This window comes from Squalius cephalus (genome assembly GCF_949319135.1).
Source record: "Squalius cephalus genome assembly, chromosome: 23".
Lineage (NCBI taxonomy): Eukaryota > Metazoa > Chordata > Actinopteri > Cypriniformes > Leuciscidae > Squalius > Squalius cephalus.
The window spans coordinates 10,261,631-10,274,046 of NC_137144.1; the positions used below are offsets into that span (position 1 = coordinate 10,261,631).

At 34.3% G+C, this 12,416-nt stretch overlaps 1 protein-coding gene across 1 annotated transcript in view; it reads left to right on the forward strand.

Moving 5' to 3' along the window:
* The window catches only part of mob2a (MOB kinase activator 2a), a 50,978-nt gene that overhangs the window by 10,398 nt on the left and 28,164 nt on the right, over positions 1-12,416 (forward strand). The gene's annotated exons all lie outside the window — the stretch shown is intronic.

Consider the following 12,416-nt stretch of genomic DNA (forward strand, 5'->3'; position numbering starts at 1 on the left):
CAATTACTATGAGATTATAAAAGTTGTATGTTTAATAGATATTAAAAAGGATTAGAAAAAATGCTGTTAAAATAGTCTAAAATTGTTTCAGGGCACAACAGCTTAATGGCAACTACACATAAAACATAAGTAGTGTATATATATATATATATATATATATATATATATATATATATGTTTATATATTCTATTTTCTAATACTGATCAAAAGTTATAAGGTTAAGTGTGATTTTATTGTCATCCCTAGTTTTTTAATGAAAAAAAAAATTGTTTATAAGACTTATATTTAGTATGAAATGTCAAAATAATATTTTAATAATATAGATTATTATAGTTTTTTACTATTATATTTTCGTATTTGGAGTATATACTTTATACACTCCTATATCAAAGAAAAACTTATTTTGTATAGTATCAACTATTATATCAGTTATTAACCATTACATGGAAAAATTATTTTGCCATCTATATTGGCCTGAATTCCTATATTTGGTATATTCCCTAGTAACATTAATTCATAACGGAACAAAAGCAGTTTGTTTATTGCAAAATATCACCTTTAACTTCTTTGACTTGTGTGCTATGTAATTATTAAAAGGAGGATTGCAATATGTCCAACCAATGGACAGCAAGTCGAGGTCAAATCAGTTCACATTCCAGCGCCATTGGCATCGAGTCAAACCCGAACCCCTCCACATGCACAGCTGCAGACGCTTCACCATAGTGCTGATATACTGGACACAAGAAGCAGAAATATGAGCACAATTCAGAAGCATCTGGATGGGCATTAGTCATCATAACCTCATATATATTCAGTTATTTATCGGCAAGTAAAGGACTAATTCATTTGAATGCACTGAATTTAAATTTGTGTGAGTTTTAATGGTTTTGCTTTCATATCTGTTCCCTCTCATTCTGAAAGTATTGTGACACATCTGAAAGAAATTCTCACATATTCAAAAGAGTGATAGAAGTCTTTCACGTCTCACAGTGGATGTGGTCTCTAAGCTCTCGCTGGATATTGAGATCAAATCTTGCTCTTTCACACAGAAAAGAATCTACTAGGGGTGTAACAATATATCGATATATAAAATGCTAGCTAAGAAGTTAGTTACCCTAACCCTAACCCAAAACAAAAAAAGTCTAAAAATAATTCAACATTTAAAAAAGCTTGATTTAAAAAATACTTTTCTTTTATTTGCCAGGATGTTAAATTAATAAAAAGCAACATTTATAATGTTATTTCTATTTGTATTTCAAATAAATGCTGTTCTTTCTATTCATCAAAGAATTCTGAAAACATGTATCATGCTTTCCACAAAAATATTAAGCAGCACAACTGTTTTTAACACACATAATACAACATATAATGATAGTAATGGTAAATATACATGTAATAATAGTAGTTAATGGTAATAATAAAATAAATGTTTCTTGAGCATCAAATCAGTATATTAGAGTGATTTCTGAAGAATCATGTGACACTGAAGACTGGAGTAATGATGATGAAAATGCAGCTTTGATCACAGGAATAAATTACATTTTAAAAAACATTCAAATAGAAAACAGGTATTTAAAATTGTAATAATATTTCACAATATTTCTGTTTTTTTTTTTTATGTAAAATAAATGCAGCCTTGGTGAGCATAAGAAAAGTGAAATTGAAAACTACTGAAAATTAGTGTACACAATTTGAATTGTGATTAATATAACACTACGGTGGAAATGTTTATGACTTTCATAAAGAAAAAGAAAAAAGACTTTATTTATCCTAAATAGTCTGTCCACATTTAGTCATTTTTTTCTCTCAGTACATTTTCAGACATTTTCTCTCAATCTTTCTCATGTCTGAAATGTGTTTGCAGAACGATGTGAAACTCCTAGTGTCAGATGTTCTTCAGCTTATGATGAGAAATGAAACTGTACGGTGTGATGACTTCAAGTGTAATGCTCTAGATTACAGGATATTGCAACGAGACAAAACGGTTACATGGAATATACCCTCAAAAACCCCACAGTTCAATCTCTCGCGTCCGGAATATGAAGAAAGCCACCTGATATGAAGTTTCATAATCATTCATGCAGATGGTGCGAGAGTTAGTAAAGTGACAGTTCAACCGAAAATGAAAATTCTTTCATTACTTACTCACGTCATTGCACCCGTATGACTTATATGAAGCACAAAAAGAATTTAGCAGAATGTCCAAGCTGCTCTTTTACCATAATAAAAGGAGAAAGTATCCTGTCAAGCTCCAGAAAAAAAAAAAAAAAAAAAAAAGACTTATTCCTCATACACTGCCAGGCCAAAAACAAAACCAAAAATTGATGTTTGGATTTAAATAGTCAAATGCTTAAGAGTCTATTATTGGATCATTATTGCAGCTTCTAGCTTGTTATATATTTGGCAACAGTTCTTCTAACCCTCCCTAACCAGGGTTTTTCCTGGCTCAAAATGAGGCGGAGGTGGTAAAATCCTAATAATGTATTTTAATAATAAGGTAATTCAATGTTATTTTTCATAGATCATCATATAGCCTAATGTGTTTTTGGCATTATTTTTGTGGGTGGAGGTTGGTAGGCCTACCTCTAGGGGGGTCCGGGGGCAAGCCCCCCCCGGAAGAAATTTTTGTACATTTTAAAGATAAATTAATTAATCTGGTGCAATTTGAGTCACCCGAATTCACTGTTAAAAATAATTAATCCACCCGCAAACCGCCCATATTCTTTGATTTAGATATTTGCATCTGATCATCACATTACAATTATTCAAATTTTCAGTGTTAAGCATGATAATATGGTAACATATCACACTGAAGTTGGCTAATTAAAAATGAACATTTATTTAAAATAAAAGTTCTTCTTTTGGCAAAATTACATTTCCTTAATAGCCTAAACAGAGGCTTTACTCCATTCAAACTTAAATTGTCAATGTTTCATTACATCACTGTTTGAAAACAGAATAATTTTTTGTACCTTTATAAGGTTTTATTTTATTAAATGTTTGCTCCATCTTTCATTTCAAATTCTTAAATTTGATCAATATATTCAATTAAAATAATAAGACATTAGGCTGTTTCCAATCAAATGAAATAATTTACATTGAAAAATTATAACTGTATTAAATTAGATTATTTTAAATATTTTTGAATATACAAATAAGGAATGTTGAAAAGAATGATACTTTATGAAACTAAACCGCCAGTAGGAGGCGGCAGGCGACCGTCTTAATGAGCGAGTCATTGAGTCATTCATTCAAACGATTCGTTCAAAAGGCTGATTCATTCAGAATGAGGCAGTTTATGAATAGGTAATTGAATCTTTGACTCAATCGATTCGTTCAAAACGCTGAATCATTCAGTAGGCTAATGAAACAGTGTTGCTGTGAGATGCACTGTGGTTCTGCTGTGATGTTTGGAACTCTTTTATTTTATTTTATTTTAACTATTTGTTTATTGAACTGTTATGAAATCAGTCTGGTTTCAATCTTGATGGCATTCAGGAAAACATCACTCTGATCGTGTGTAGCCTAGGCTATATATTGTTTCTTAACTATAATATGTTATAGATAACAGCACGAGCCTCAACAGCGCAACTTTGTTACCGTCAGTACATTAGGTAGGCCTATATTATTATCAACTATAGGCTATCAATCGCCACTTACATTAAATGAAATAAAACAGAATCATCCTCACGTTTTCGGTGATTCGGAATATTTTTATATAAAATTTTTTTTTTTTAATTAGGGCATTTGTCCGGATGGGCTACAATTCTCTCTCACTTTTCCCTTCAAAAAAGAAAGAAAGAAAAAAAACACACGTGTCCCGGACAAAGTATATGGTCACAGAAAAGCGTTATTGTCGAGTCCTCCTGATATGTTTTCCTTGATTGGTTTTCCATGAAGAGAATTACGTTGTTGAAAACGAAAGTAAAGTGACGCACGTTCATTGTGTTTTACCGTGATGAGAGTTCCGTGTCTTTATTAAACTCAACACAAAGTTATTTATCTGTCATCCACCCTCGATTAATTGGAATGGAATGTTTTTATTACTTATCCGCGCACTGCGCGCAGCAGCAGCAGCACTATACGGCTTGAGAATGGACACAAGCGGTAACCGCAACAGAACCGTCACGGTGGAAAAAGTGTATCTGACCATGGCTGTCTGTCCGAGTTTTGTCGAGAGCCGGAGGCGGCACGAAATTTGACGGAGGAGGCCGCCTCATAATTCTCTATGCAGGAAAAACCCTGCCTAACTGATGGAGTGTGTAGCTTTTCATTTCTGAAACAACCATGTATGAAGACACATCATTGCCATATTCCAGGATGACAATGTCAAAATTCATCAAGCTCAAATTGAGAAAGAATGGTTGGGAGGAGCATGAAGAGTCATTTTCACACATGAATCGGCTCTTCTGAGCTCTTCCTTAAATTCATTGAAAGTCTTTGGGTTGTGCTGGAGGAGACTTTACAGAGTGCTGGACTCTTGCATTGACAATACAAGATTTTATCCAAAAAATGATGGACCTCTTTATGGAAATAACATCAAAACATTTATTTCCATCAACAGCTGCATCAATGTTTGGTCAAGATCTTGTATTGACAATGCAAGAGTCCAGCATTCTGCAAACATATAACATTCTAGAAACATAATAATCACTACAATAATGATCCAATCATAAACTCTAAAGCATTTGCCTATAATCCAATCAGCAACTTTTTTTTGGCCTGGCTATTTTTCCAAGTCTTCTGAAGCCATATGTTTGTTTCACCTAAAATTGTTATGTCCGCATTAATACACTAGATGGCAGCACTTCATCTTCAATAATTCTCTCTAACTATATATCTTTATACGACTGTAAAAGAAGTTCCATACACTAACCCTCATGCCTATTTTTTAGCCTATTTATAACTCTTTACACCCTGTTTCTTCTGTTTGATGATTCAAATTCACAGTTTACCAGTCCTGTTGAAGCGAAATGAAACGCATTCTGTGTCTTGAAAGGAGATGTTGGACTATATTGGGAAGTATGCAGACATGAGTGGAATGTTCTAGAGGAGTGAGAGCAACACAGCGGCTGTTATCGTCTTTACTCAGCCTCCCACAGATGTTATCATCTTAAACCTGATGTGTGAAAACGAATATCGCATTCTTCAGCCATTTATCCAAACATAAATCGAGTTACATAAGTTCGTAAACTTTCTCTTGGCGCCAAAGAGTTTACGGCGTCTGAGGTTTCATTGACTTAAACAAGGTTTGGATCAATTCATCACAGTGTTAACTGTGCCTCAAATCTTGTTACATTAATTAGGTTAGTGAGCCAACATATAATATTCAGTGTAGGCTGTTATTCTGGAGCTTTCCTACTGTTATGAGACGCATACACAACAGAGACTCTGTGGTTCATCTGGTGCTGATTGATTTGACTGTGCATGTGCCTACAGGCAGAACGTCCTGCCAGGAGGACTGACACATTTCAGCAAACACTTACGTCACTCTGGTCACATGGTGCACGTTATAGGTCTGAGCAATGCAGCCTCACACTGTTTGCAACAGGAGATTGTAAAATGACACAAAAGCCTACTTGTCCATTTTGTGATGTATGTAGTTTACACAAGCCAAGTCAAGTCACCTTCATTAATATAGCGCTTTTAACAATATAGATTGTATCAAAGCAGCTTTACAGTGATAACAGGAAATTACAGTTACCGAGATTGTTTTGGCTTTACAGCAGCTCTAGGATAAAGTTGTTATCCAGCTAAAGTTAGTTTTGATTGATTGATTCACTTAAGGGCCGCTTACTTAAGGGCCGCTTACATGACACCCTTCTAACAGAAAACACTCAACGCGCTTTGGCCCGCTCATCCGCACAAAACAGTGCCTGGTGGCTCGAGAACGCAAACCCTGAAAGAGATTCCAAGGTATAAGCCTTGAAAAACCTTTCTGCGCAAACCTCAAAAACGCAAACCCGCGAAAACGCAGACGGCGTGCACATGCGCATCACATGTTCAGTCCATAGGGATGCGCGTTTAAATATATACAGTATGTGCGCAGGCGTGTAATCCTTCTTTACAAACCAACCCTCAACAAACTACTTGTCTGGCCTTAAAAATGTATAATAAATAATTATTTATCACTTCTGTGCAGCCACGTGAACCGGAACTATCCCGACAACGCTTTATCTGTACAGAGGTAAAGGGAAGGGAAGGGAAGGAGGTCTTCACAGGGGAGAGACTAGTTGACACTTCAGGACTGCGTTGTTGTCGTGTCCAGGCGCAGGTCCTTCATCAGATCCGGATAAAGCCTGGATCCGGCGGACTGCGGTAAACCTCGGGATAAACAGAGAGACTAATATTAGCGTAGACGCCATCCTTCTTATGATGTAACAAGTACATCAGGATTTATGGGAGGTGTTCCCGGTTCCGGCTGACCTAATCTATGCAGCCTAACATTAAATTATAGAAGTCTATAATGTGTTATGTGTATACTAGGCCAAAGATATGTGTTTTTAGTCTAGATTTGAACTGACAGAGTGTGTCTGCTTCCCGGACAATGGTAGGAAGAATGTTCCAAAGTTTTGGAGCTAAATAGGAAAAGGATCTACCCCCAGCAGTTGATTTTGATATTCTAGGTATTATCAACTGGCCGGAATTTTGAGATCGCAATAGACGTGAAGGACTATAATGCGTTAAGAGCTCGCTCAAGTACTGGGGAGCTAACCATTTAGTGCTTTGCAAGTAATCAGCAATATTTTAAAATGTATACAATGTTTAATAGGGAGCCAGTGCAGTTTTGACAGAACCGGGCTAATATGGTCATACTTCCTGGTTCTGGTAAGAACTCGAGCTGCTGCGTTTTGGACCAGCTGTAGTTTGTTTATTAAGCATGCAGGGCAACCACCCAGTAGAGCATTACAATAATGTAGCCTTGAGGTCATGAACGCATGAACTAATTGTTCTGTCCAATAATTAGAATCTCTGCTTTTCAGAATTTAGTAGTAGGAAATTACGAGTCATCCAGTTTTTTTATTTCAGCTATGCATTCTGTTAATTTAGTGAATTGGTAAGTTTCGTCAGGGTGTGAAAAAATATAGAGCTGCGTATCATCAGCATAACAGTGGAAACTAATGCCATGCTTCCTAATTGAAATATCTCCTAAGGGTGGCATGTACAGAGTGAACAGCAACGGTCCTAGTACTGAGCCTTGTGGTACTCCATACTGAACTTGTGATCGATGAGACATCTCTTCATTACTGCAACAAATTGATAATGGTCAGATAAGTATGACTTAAACCATGCTAATGCAATTCCACTAATGCCAACATAATTTGAGTCTATTTAAAAGAATGTTGTGGTCAATAGTATCAAATGCAGCACTAAGATCAAGTAACTCTAATAGAGAGATACAACCACGATCGGATGATGAGAGCAAAAACTATGGTATGGTCTAAATCCTGACTGTAAATCCTTGCAGATATAATTTCTTTCTAAAAAGGAACATAGTTGTGAGGATACTGCCTTTTCTAGTATCTTTGAAAGAAAAGGTAGATTCGAGTGTGTGTTGCTCTGTTCTGCGGTCTTGTGATTTATTACATTAAACCTTTGTTTGTGGAAATATATCTTCGTCTCCGTCTGCCTTCCTGCAACCACCCGTGACACATGTGATGCAAAGCTGAATTTTCAGCATCATTACTCCAGTCTTCAGTGTCACATGATCCTTCAGAAATCATTCTAATATGATGATTTGATGCTCAAGAAACATTTATGATTATTATCAATGTTGAAAACAGTTGTGTACAAAATATTCAGGATTCTTTGATGAATAGAAAGTTCAAAAGAACAGCATTTATATGAAATGGAAAGCTTTTGTAACATTAAACACTACCGGTCAAAAGTTTGGGGTCAGTAAGATTTTCTTTTTTTTTTATGGAAAGAAATTAAAGAAATTAATACTTATATTTAGCAAGGATGCATTAAATTGATCAAAAGTTACATTAAATACATTTAGAATGTTACAAAATATTTTATTTCAAATAAATGCTGTTATTTTGAACTTTCTATTCATTAAAGAATCCTGAAAAAAATTGCAAAACTGTTTTTAACTGATAATAATCAGAAATGTTTCTTGAACAACTTATTAGAATGATTTCTGAAGGATCATGTGACATTGAGGACTGGAGTAATGATGCTGAAAATTCATTTTTGTATCACAAGAATAAATTACATTTTAAAATATAATCAAATAATAATAAAAAAAACAGTTATCAAATAAATGCTTATGGTAAGCATAAGAGACTTCTTTTAAAAACATTTAAAAAACGTACCGCTCCCAAACTATTGAACAGCAGTGCATAATATATTTATATATATATATATGTATGTATGTATGTATGTATATATATATTATATATATATATATTATATATATATATATATATATATTATATATATATATATATATATATTAGGGCTGTCAAGCGATTAAACATTTTAGTGTTTTGAATGTGCCAATTAATCGCAAATCATGAAAAAAAAAAGATAATTTAAAGTCGTTATTGTGTTAATTGAGAAAAGCATCAAATAGACATTACAAAAAGTAGCTTTTTGGCAAACTATCCACAAAATATGAAATATGTTTTTATGAAATGAGACTCTAATAAGAAACTAAATCTGCCAGTAGGTGGCAGTAAATGTCTAATTGAAAAAAGTTTAAGCTATTGAGTCATTCATTCATTTGATTCTTCCAAACAGCTGATTCATTGAGGAATGAAGTAAATAGCTCTCTTTATGAATGGGCCATTGAATATTTGGTTCACCGACTGATTCGCTTAAAACACAGATTCATTCAGAAATGAAACACCGCTGTGGGTTGTTCGGAAATGCACTACAGTTCTTCTCTAAGCTTTATTAGTAATATTTTCATTGGAAATTATTTTAGAAAAGCAGACAATATTGCTTCTAAAATATAACACAATATTAACTATTGAACTGTTTTTCAGCTCTGTTGTTCATTCATTCAAAATGATTAAAAAATAATTAATTCAAATTAATTAAACATTTTTAAATAGACTGCAACAATTAACAATTTGTAAGAACCCGTTAGTTACATGTTTTTGTTAAAGGGGGGGTACCATGGTGTTTCATGTATTCAGAGTTGTTTACAGTGTTAAAGAGATGGATTCTCATGTTAAACATGGGCAAAGTTTTAAAAAAATATTTTGGACGAATAACGGAGAATTTCTGTGCTGAAAATCTTACTTCCGGGTTGGTACAAGTTTCGGCTGGGTTTTTTTTTATCGTGGATCTAATGACGTAGATAAGAGTGGAACTCCTTATATGAGCATTTCTCTCGGAAAAGCGCGCCCACGCACACGTCGACCAGAGGAGAACGAGACCGCGCACATCAACAGGAAATCATCGGCAGCGCTGCATAGGATTTGTTCAAGAATGTCTCCAAAAAAGTGTGTTTTTGGATGTGAGGGAAAGCTTACCGTGTCCAGCTTTCCAAAGAACCCAGTGTTACAGGAACAGTGGATGCCGTTTGTTTTTCCGGGGCAGCAACGGAGTGTAGGAAGTGCGGTTGTGTGTTCTGGCCATTTCAGTGACAAATGTTTTATTAACAAGGCTCAGGTCGACGCTGGATTTGCAAATCGTTTGCTATTAAAACGTGGAGTGGTCCCAGTGATAAAAGACCCCATTCATGTAAGTACAACTGGATCAGATTTCTGTCTTTTGCTGGAAATCAAGCACTACCGCTTGACTCTATAGCTCCGCCTCCAGGACCTCGGCTTTTTCCGGAGAGAATCGGAAAGCTGTATTTTTCTTTTATAAATTTAATAAAACTAAACACTTTTTTGAGATATTAAGGATGCACTACTACTCTATAGGTACTCAAGATTAACATGAGATTAGGTGAAACTGTGCATGTTATGTACCCTTTAAGTTCAAGTTTTCAGATTATTTAAAAAAAAAAATATTAAAATTGAAAAAATTGAAAAATGAATATTGTTATGTTTTATGTTTTATGTAAAAAATATATATTAAAATGTATTATTTAATTATTAAATGTATGTCTTAATGATCATTTGTAAACACAAATATATGAAATAATGACAATTTTAAAATGTAAACAAATTGTAGTGAAAATTAAATTGGCATGATTACTAACCATCTTTAAAAGTTTACTTAGTTTCAGAAAAGCTACTACAATAAATAATTATTTTCAGTATTTAAGTCTTGATCTGTAAGCCCTTTGAGCTAGACTAGTTATTTTTCGTGTTTGTTAACAAAACATTTTTGAGTGCTGTTTGCTGTTTTTATTTTATGATGGAAGTTTTGACTATTCTCCTCTGAGATTTTTCTTGGTCTTCCATCTTTTTGTTCCATCTGACATTTTCCTCGTACCCTGATGATGGATGGTGCATGAGGGAGACTTGCACTTGAGTTTTGTAACAGTCTGGCAGGCAAAGTTTCCCTAATCCGTCTCTAAAATGATATTGAGCATAAGTTCTGCCAAAACAGCCGTTACCCAGAGATATAGTAAATATACTTTTATTTAGAAGTTTTAAATTACATATTTTAGTCCAGATTAATAATTTCATAACTTATTATATTAGAGAAAAAGAGAACAACTTCCAAAGCTTTATACACTGTAAATAAAAAGAAATCTGCTAAACTTATGGTAAAAAAACTGGCAGCAAATTTACCGTCAAAAATACGGTAGCAACATTTGTGGTTTTACAGACTTAAACTTAAATTTACAGTAAAAAAAAAAACATAATTCATTGTCTGATATAATGTTACTTTACAATCTTTTGAAGTACTATTATCTATTTGGTACCTTTGTTAAAATCTGGTAACCACCAATCACAGTGGTGTCGAGAGTCACATGATGAATCGAAGGTCATCAGAAGCAGATTTTCCACGAGCTGAGACAGTTAGTACTTATATATAGAAGCTGCACAGTGTCATTCACACAAACACTAAACACCATCATGGTAACACACATGACATTTTAAAAATGCAATACACATTAATTTAACAGCATTAAATGTAACATTAAACCCTAATGTACATAACTGATTAGGAAAAAAAACCTAAGAAAAACTATGAAGAAACATAGTTATTTCAACAAAAATACATGAAATGTGAAGTGTCACGCATGGAATTGTGGGAATGTCAATTTACGTTTTTAGTACGGAAACTTTCTATTTACAGTATTTTACCGTTAAAATCACAATCATTTTTTTTCAGTGTAAGTTTCAGCCACTTCTGAAGCTGGAAGGTGGTGTGTGTGTCCATGTTGCACAGTAAACAGCAGTTTGTCCCAGGACTGTACGGATGGCTTGTCCTGGTGCACTGATGGTTCTCGCTGAGGATTGCATAACTCTTTCTGCAGCCGCAGGGATCGATCCCTCAGGACTCTGCCAGCTTGCTGTAATTATACTGATGGTCCTGCCAGCCAAGCTCTCTGCAAGAGACTTACCTACACAGAGAGAAACACATTCATCATATTCTGTATCATACTGCAGGGTCGGGTAAGACTGAGAATGTAAGAAAGAACTGGCTCCTTTTCAATTCATGAGTGTGCACTTCACACACGATTTCACCACACCCCACGGGATGATGAGTGGGAATTTGAATTAAAAGGACAGGAAGAGGAATTCACTGAAGGACAATTCAAAGAAATGAAACATAACCACACATGGGATGAATTTCATGAGTCCAGCACAACAAATAGGAAAGAAAACATCAGTGCTTCAATGTTTTATTTAATGGAGGATGTTATTCCATTTGTAAGCCGATTTGTGTAACTATATTTAAAGGGATAGTTCACCCAAAAATGAAAATGCTGTCATCATTTTCTCACCCTCAAGTTGTTCCAAACCTGTATGAGTTTCTCTCTTCCGCTGAACACAAAAGAAGATATTTTGAAGAATGTCGGTAACCAGACAGTTGATGTACCCCATTGACTTCCATAGAAAAAGTCAATGGGGCCCATATTTGGTTACCCACATTCTTCAAAATATATATATTTTTTTTGTGTTCAGAAAAAAGACATTCATACAGGTTTGGAAAACCCTGAGGGTGAGAAAATGATTTTAAATTAAATAATTTTGAGGTATATTTCCAGGTGTGTTAAAAACATGTCTATTTTGGTAATTCATACTGAAAGATTAAATGTATTAGAAAATTTCTTATTTTATTCCAGTTTAAATTGTGACCTTTTTACTCCTGAAACCAGAGATTTAAAAAAGTGACCAAGATCCAGAAAACAACATAATAAGAAAGGTGACAGCATTGCCCTCACTGTAAAAAAATATATGATATGACAACATGTGTTTTTACATTGCTTTAACTCATCAAAATAAGTTATGTCATACAAGATTCAACTTGTATTTTAAGTCAGTTTAATTTAATT